The sequence below is a fragment of the Oryzias latipes genome, chromosome 18 (assembly GCF_053564925.1).
Source record: "Oryzias latipes strain Hd-rR chromosome 18, Olatipes_Hd-rR_3.1".
Taxonomy (NCBI): Eukaryota; Metazoa; Chordata; class Actinopteri; order Beloniformes; family Adrianichthyidae; genus Oryzias; species Oryzias latipes.
In genome coordinates, this window is record NC_136254.1 from 9,154,312 (window position 1) to 9,162,999 (window position 8,688).

At 41.4% G+C, this 8,688-nt stretch overlaps 1 long non-coding RNA gene across 1 annotated transcript; it reads left to right on the forward strand.

Moving 5' to 3' along the window:
• Window positions 1–2,232: 2,232 nt before the first annotated feature.
• Window positions 2,233–5,175, forward strand: LOC144987377 (uncharacterized). Its single transcript, XR_013651259.1, has 2 exons — window positions 2,233–2,316; window positions 2,428–5,175. It is a non-coding gene; the product is annotated as an uncharacterized LOC144987377 (long non-coding RNA).
• The last annotated feature ends 3,513 nt before the right edge of the window (window positions 5,176–8,688 follow it).

Genomic DNA, 8,688 nt, shown 5'->3' on the forward strand with positions numbered 1-8,688 from the left:
TCCAGTCATTGGTGAGTTTAAAAAGGTTTAAATGGAGCACAACATATGAAAATATAAAATCTTTAAAGTTTATTATTTTGAATAACATCTATAAAACTGTTAAGTTTTGGTTCTAAAGCTCTTCACTCTTATTTTTTAAACACAACTTTTTCTTCACTTATAACTAGAAAGTCACTGGAACAAATTTGTCTTCTAAAAAGGCCAAAATGAGCCCTGCTGTAAATGTAAACACATAAAACTAACAAAAGGATGTTGGTGTGACACTGTGTGCTTGATTTGAAAACAGCTGTAAAATGTTTAAAAAAAAAAACAATTGTTCTCATCTTTAACGAATAAACTACTGTTTCATTTTTAATTGTCCTATTTGAAAATAAACGGCAGGTAGGGGTACTGGTAACCATAGCAACTTAGTGACTGAAACAATTTGTGATGAAAAATCAACATAACTGTGGAATAGACAGAATTGAATAATATTGAGTCCATTTCAGCTAAAGAGCATTGCTGTGTTTCTGTTGCAGTTCCTGCAAAAATCAAAGTGTTGCACGCTGACAGAGTTGGTCCATCATCTGTAAAAGTGAAACATTGACAATAAATGATCTCTGTTGAAGAGAAGCTGCTGATCATTTCTTCTCATAGTGTAGTTTGTCATAGAGGCTCTGTCATAGAGCAGCAGAAGTCACAGCAGAGCAGCAGAGAGGTCAAAACAATCATGAAGAAAGTGAAAAATCTCCTGCTTCATTTCTGTCTGACAGCAGAGTTATCAGAGTTCTGTCAACCTGTGGAGCTTCTTCTATCAGAACCAAAGGTGTCACATGAAAGAGTTTGGTCAGAAACACAACAAAGTCACTAAAAACAACACTATTTCTCCACCAGAACCTGTCCTGAGAGTGTCTCCATGGTGGTTGAGTCCTGGAGCCTCAGTGACTCTGAGCTGTGAGGTTGAACATGTGTCTGCAGGATGGAGCTTCTACTGGTATAAAGCTGTTCCTGATCTATCACACAAGTCTGGCTCTTACAGCTATGAGCTGCTGCCTGCTAGCTCCAATGGGACTGCAGACAACTCCTACATCATTCATGGACAGACACACACAGCAGGATATGTGTGCAGAGCTGGAAGAGGAGAGCCACACTTCTACACTCTTTACAGTCAACCTCACTTTGTCTGGTCTGGAGGTCAGACTTCTGATTGTTGATTCATTTCTGTCAACACTGAATGATTTCTCTTCACATTTCTAATGCTGTCAGATTCTGCTCTTTAGTTTGCTTCTTTCCACTTATTGCTAACAGTCAAATGTCATTAAAAATGTTGTAAACAAATGTTTCTTTTTCATTTGCTTAGAGCCATTCTAACTCCAAGCCATTGAATGAAAATCCATTGAAACACATTTGTTTTTGTGTCTCTTTGCTCTCCAAATGAAGCTAAAGTGTGCTGATCTTCATCCTGTTTGTTTTCAGATCTTCATCCATCAGCGTCTCTCTCAGTGAGTCCTGACAGAGTCCAACACTTCACCTCTGACTCTGTCTCACTGAGCTGTGAGGGAAACTCTGCTGAGTGGAGAGTCAGCAGGTTTCTGCTTCCTGACTTCCTGTCATTCTGTTCTGACTGGGGAACAATGAATGGATCAACATGTCATGTTCAGAAGATCCAGTCCAGTAATGCAGTGTACTGGTGTGAGTCTGGATCAGCATTCAGCAACGCAGTCAACATCACTGGACACTGTGAGTGGAAACATGTTTGGATTCCTATTTTTAGCTTGACTTTCATCATTGGATTGATTTGAAACACATGCAGAAGTTGAGGATGGATTTAGATGATCAACTGGATGTCAAAGCAGAATGAAGCAGACGTCAAACATGTTGGGATCATATTTACATAAATTTGAATCAAACATGTTTTTTACAGCTACATCCAGACCTGACAGCTCCTCATTTCCTGTCTTGGTTGTTGCTCTAACTTCTGTAGTTTTGGTCATTTTTCTATTCATGGTGTGGTTTCTCTACAAAAGATCAAGAGGTGAGAATTATTATTATTAGATAATATTCATAATAATTTCATGTTAATCAATAACAGATTTTTCTCTTTTCCAGATTCAGACATAATCAGGTTTGTGCAGCTCTGTGTTTTTATGTTTAAAGTGTGACAGATGATTTTCTTGGAGGTGATGTTTTTAATCATTAATCACTAATCATTGATTGATGTTTGTGTTTATTTAGTTATTGATTTCTTTCATCTCAGCAGGTCTGATGAACAAAATCAGAATTGTGTTCCAGATGAGATTGATGCTCAACACAACACATATGCCTCTCTGCTCCATGGTCAGTTTGAAATCTGACTTCTTATTTTTCATGAAGAAATCATTGAATGAACATGTTTGAAAAGTTTGTATGAAATTTCTAATTTTATTTTCTTCTGGTTTGTATTTGAAGGTGATTTTGCTCTTTATGAGTCACTCAGAGGCCTTGAAGACCCAGAAAATAATCCAGATTATGCCAATATAGGTAATCTGAGGGGATTTTTTGGTTGGTTTAATGGATTATTTCTATTACAATAGTTCAGTTTGTTTGAGCTCAGAAAGTGACTCACTGAGACTGAATCAGTAAAACGTTGATCCACAAATTTATGCTTCCTGCTGATATGAACTGCAAGTTTGGCTTCTCCAACAATGAAATGAAGCAGTTGTCATTTCTGTTTGTCCACCTTCCTGAACCCTGACCCATAAATAAATAAAAATCAAAAATCTCCCAGTAAACAGAGCCATTTAAAGAGTGAAAACATGAGAAACTGTCTCCCTTAGGTCACAAAAAGGGCAGCGGTCAGAAACAGTAAGGTTGAGAACAAAGATAAAGCATTTCCAAATAACAGCCCCATGTAAGATCCTCCGTTGGAGGTCACCAGTTCTCTTCAGTTTAGTAGCAAATTTCCATCTGTGCGCCAAAGATCAATGGCCATGGAAGCCTTCGCGTCAGGCGGTTGCTTCCGCGTAGTGTGTTAAAAAGTGATAATGCATACTTCCTAAGGTCTAAGGCATGCTTGTACCATGGTCTCTTGCAAAAAAAGAAAAAAAGATCAGTTTTAGTACTTAATTCTTGTTTTTTGTTCAGTTTAGATCAATTTTTCACAAAAAGCAGACTATTTTTATGTGGTGCTGTGCGTTGTCATGACTACAAGTGCGGAGCTGGCACTGTAGCGGAAGAAAGTAGGATCATATGGTGATGATAAAATAATCAAAGCGTCATTGTGCATCTCTTACCGCTCGTTATTGTCCAGATGATGAAGCAAAGTGTGTTAAAGAAACAAATACACAAGTAGTTTCCAAGATTTTATTAAAAGTAATTTCTAACAATAGATCTGAACATTAGCTGTCAACAACGACAAAAACAGTTTTAATAATTAATAAGTTATTTTACATGGAGCCTGTTAATTTTGTACCGAGCAAAAAAGTCGACTTTAGGAAGACGGAATTATTTATTTAAAATTAAATTCAACAGTGCCATTAATCGTAAAATTTGAAAGAGATAGTGGCATGTCCACCATATTGCTGTTCAAAGGACAGATATTTAGTTTTTGTGGACCCTGACCATTGCTGGTTCCGACATTGCGGGATGACAGAATGTTGCTCCATTCTCGTATTTCTGGACCCAACTCCAAATGTTAAAGTGCCTAGGATAGCACAAGGGTTCCATGAATGTGTTTCAAATGTTCTATCAGTGGGCTGATTATTTTGGACCTCTTTTTAGTGACATCTAGCAGCTGCTACAGGTATTGTTGTACAACGCATTTATTTGAATAAACTTTATTGAGAATTGCGCATTCAGAAACAGGAAAGACCTGCATGCATCCACGCACTTATTTGTGTCATTTAAAGAATTTGCTGCATAGGTCTTGCACCCCGACAGGTCCCCGCTTCCAAGGGCATACCTGACCCTCCAGCCGGCTCCACGCCCGACCCGCCAGAGCTCGACTGCTGGCCCGACCCGCCAGAGCTCGACTGCTGGCCCGACCCGCCAGAGCTCGACTGCTGGCCCGACCCGCCAGAGCTCGACTGCTGGCCCGACCCGCCAGAGCTCGACTGCTGGCCCGACGACTCCAAGCCTGACTCCACGCCTGACTCCACGCCTGACTCCACGCCTGACTCCACGCCTGACTCCACGCCTGACTCCACGCCGGACCTGCCTCGCCGGACCGCTCGGCCCCCCGGCCGTCTGCCGGACCTGCCTCTCCGGACCGCTCGGCCCCCCGGCCGTCAGCCGGACCTGCCTCGCCGGACCTGCCTCCCCGGACCGCTCGGCCCCCCGGCCGTCTGCCGGACCTGCCTCGCCGGACCTGCCTTGCCGGACAGCTCGGCCCCCCGGCCGTCTTCCGGACTTGCCTCGCCGGACCTGCCTCGCCGGACCACTCGGCCGTCCGCCGGACCTGCCTTGCCTGACGGCGCGGACCTCCGGACTCCTTGGACTCTTATGCCCGTCGAGGTTTGTCCTCCGGGGGCCCCCCCTCAGTTGACTTTTGGAACCTCGGAGCGGTTCCATGAGGGGGGGGTACTGTCATGGTTTGAGTTTCTTTTGTATTGGGTTTTGCTTTCTGTCTTGTTCTGTCATGGTTAAGTTCTGTTTCCTGTTTTATTTTGAAAGTTCTCCTGTCTTGTCTGTTTTCTTGAGTTTTACTTCCTTTGGTCCCCATCTGCCCTGATCGTGTTCACCTGTGTCTTGTCTGCCCTGTTTGTATATAAGTCTTGTCTCTGCCTTCCTCCTGTGTTGGTCCATTAACGTCTCATGTAACGTCTTCATGTGTTCAAGTCCCTTCATGCCTTGTTCCTTGTCCCTCGCCATGCCACAGTGAGTTTTTGTTTGCTTTGTCATCCTGCTCTGCAGCGCTTTTTGTTATTAAACCCCCTTGCCCCTTGAATCCTGTGCCTCCGCCTCTGCATTTGGGTTCTTACCTGCTCTCGAGCCCCCACCACATGACAGGTCTCAAGTCAAAGGTTGCATCGCCGGTATGTGGTGAACATTTAGTTTTATGACTTTTGATTTTGGTGAAAGAAATATGTTTATCAGTCTATTTTATGAGTTTTGTACAGTATTGATGGAGTGCTATGGATATTTTATACATTAATTGTATTGATCATTTGCTTTCAGTTTTACTCTTAAAATATCATTAAACCTGCTGACAACGTTCAACGTCTCCAGAGTCGTGATATGAAAAAAGTGTTCAAAAGCTGCATTGAACATGAAAACAGCGGAAGCTTCATGGACAGACACAACAACACTCACAGATGTACATGAACACTATCGAATTACATAAATGCCAAAAATTGAAAGGGCGTAAAGACAACTAAGCGGGCGTATTTAGAAACTGAGTGAGTGAACCTTAAAACTGTGATTGCGCAATTCTAACCAAGCGACCCCGTATTTTACAACTGAACGGCTGAAATCCTAACTGAGCAGTGATCCTGCTCGGTCAATTCTCCTTTGCGCCCTCACTTGGATTTACGCTCAGCGTTAAGGGGGCGTTTTTGTCACTTGGGGGCGGTATTCAGGGGTGTGTTTCTCACTTAGGGGCAGGAACCTTTCTGGTTGATCTGATTGGCTGAAATTTGCATGCCAAGCAGCGGGGCGGGACTTTCATTTTGGGGCTTTAATAGAAACGGAACGGCGGCTGTAACGTGGATTAAAAGCATTAAAACAGTAACAAATGCAGTGAATTTCTCATGAGAAAGTTACAGCACAAAAAACCCCGCTGCACTTTGTTACCTTGGTTTTGGGTCGTTGGTTAATGTTTTAATCCACGTTCCATCTGCCGTTTTTTTTCTATCAATGATTGCCTCCAACAGGGGGGGGACAAGTTTGACACAAAGAGCCGACATTTCTAACTGTGATAGTCAAAGAGCCACACCACACACTGACCTGCCAGACAAACACACAATTAAAGCCATATTATTTCTCATAACCCCGTCTTCTCCTTACAAAACAACAGCACTGGATTAAACAGGGCCGTTTCAGTTTAGTGTTTTTTCTGTATTTAACGTAAACACACATACCGGTGAAACGTACATGCTGGTGTGTGTTAAAAAAGGCAGCGAGCGCAAAACTGAGTTGGTTGTGATTTATTTTTTCAGTCATCAATCAGCATTTAAAATCCATCAAAGTCCTCATCTTCTGCATCTGAAACAGCTGGACTACATCTCTATCAAACACGCCAGCTTCACTTTCCTCATCATCAGAGTCCGTCTCTTAGCCGTGCGGCTCCAAAGAACAGTGAAAGCAGACACCTTAGGCCAAGTTTAAGTCCTGCAGTCCCAAAGTGTGGCGTAACTCGCCGGCGCTGCGTCCCGGTAAGGGGGGGAGGAGGGACAGCTTTTCATTGTCATCTGCTGGAAGTAGCAGCGCTGAGCCTCGATCTTCCAACACAGGCCTTTCCTTTTCCATGGAAACTCAGCTGCTGCTGCGTCTTCTTGACTTGTCAGAGTTGGTTTTCCAGGGTCCTCACTTCCGAACCATAGATTCATTATTTTAAATTCTCTGGCAGCTTTTCAATAAGTTAGAAAGATCACAGATTCAGACTTTCTGCTTCAATAACTCTTCTGATCAACGTTCAAATGTGTCAGCAAGTATCTCAATACTTTCGTATTAACACAGAGAGTAAACCACAAATGCATTTCTGAAGAAAAAAGATCGTTTTTTTGCCTTTTAATCAGAATTGTTCACTTTAAGCTGTTAATGCAGACAAGCAGCAGCCAGATGTCAAGGAACCGTCAACAAAGTGCAACCTCTGTGAAACACCACTGTTTAAAAATTAATAATCTTACAAAAAAATCATAAAATTAGTATAAAGCATATTCTTGTTACAATACACATTTTGTAGGAAAGTCCATCTTTATTTTATCTTCTTGCATATACTTTCTCAAATTTTAATAGATATGAATCATGACTAAAGTTATCAGTAACTTGACATGACCTTATTGTCATACTAAAATAAAGAATGTCAATAGTTCACTTTGTTTATTTATAGGAATTTTTCATATTTACAAATGGATCAGATTTGGTCATAAATCCTGAATAGCTCTGAAGGTGCCAGAATTTCTTTTTTTGCATAATCTTTATTTTAGTAGGAAAATAAGGTCATGATTAGTCAGTGCAGGAAGTTTTGTGTCAGTAACTACAGCATCTTCAAAGCCATTGAGCATTTTTGACCATATCTGATCAATATTTAAATATGAAAAATTCCTAACAATAAACAACGTGAATTATGACATAATCTTTGTTGCAGTAGGACAATAAGGTCATGATTAATCAGTACAGGAGGTTTGGTGACAGAAGCTTTAGTATCTTCAGAGCTATTGAGCATTTATTTTATGATTTATGTCTTTATTACATTTTAAAAACTATAAGCAATAAAATGGAGGTTGACTTTCTAACAAAATTTAGTATAATAAATAATAATGTAGCATGCCTATGCTGATGAGTCTTCATTACCAGGTCATATAAATATAGACATTTATTTGTTTTTTAAAAGTTCACTGATATTTACAGAATGCTGTTTCCCAGGTTACGCACTTTGTTGACGGTCCCTTGGCAGCCGGCTCGCTGCTCTGTCTGCATTCACACCTTGAAACGAACAATTCTGATTAAAAGGGGAAAAAAACGATCTTTTTTTCGGAAGTCAGAATCTGTGAAGATCTAATTTAACCGAACTGCAGATGCTTGATTCCCGTGTTCCTCCGCTGATAGCTTGCAGTTTAAATTGTGCCTCATAATCGTGTCTCTTTGCATTTCCAGGGTTTCCAAAACAAAGTTGTTCTGCATTATTCACATATCTGCTCCTTTGTACTAGGGGGGGGGGCTGGGGTCTTCTTTCACGTCCTCTCCTCTCTCCGTACCGTTCTCATGCTGTTCTCTCCTAGATCCTCTTCACCGAAGTCACACAACAACAAATTAGGGCCGCTCTGTACATTTTGGAGAAAATGTAAGACTTTCACCTTATGGTTGTGAAAGTATTGAATATAGAAAATATGATAAAAGGCAAAGAGCCACATGCAGCTCAAGGGCCACCGGTTAACCCCCCCCCCCTGCACTGAAAAATGAAGGTCCCGCCCCTCTAGCTGGCCGATAAGCCATGCAAATTTCAGCCAATCAGATCAACCAGAAAGGTTCCTGCCCCAAAACTGACAAAAACGCCCCCTTAACACTGAGCGTAAATCCACATGAGCGCGCAAAAAGGAACTGACCACGCAAGATCACTTCTCAGTTAGAATTGCGCCTGCGCGGTTTTAAGGTTCACTCACTCAGTTCCTAAATACGCCCGCTTAGTTGTCTTTACGCCCTTTCAGTTTATGGCAGATTTGTAATTCCATAAAACACACAGATGTTTGGATTTATGTCTTTTGTCATTTGATTCTGTAATAACTATCAATACTGCAGCCATCTTCTTCTCTTAGGGTGTATTCAGACTGAAAAAGTCTGTTGGTCCGTGTAGCATTCCAGCCGGACTTGATTCAGACGATGGACTCAGTGATAGTAACTGATGGACTATGATGGGGTATTCCAACCCATTTATTTACTCCACAGTCATAGTCACACCGTAAGAGCTGAAGAAAAGCAAAACAACAAACTTACAATAATTCCTTTTTGATAAACAACCATTCTTTACCTCAGCTAATAGCTTTAGATTGTTGGATAACTTCAAACAGAAAC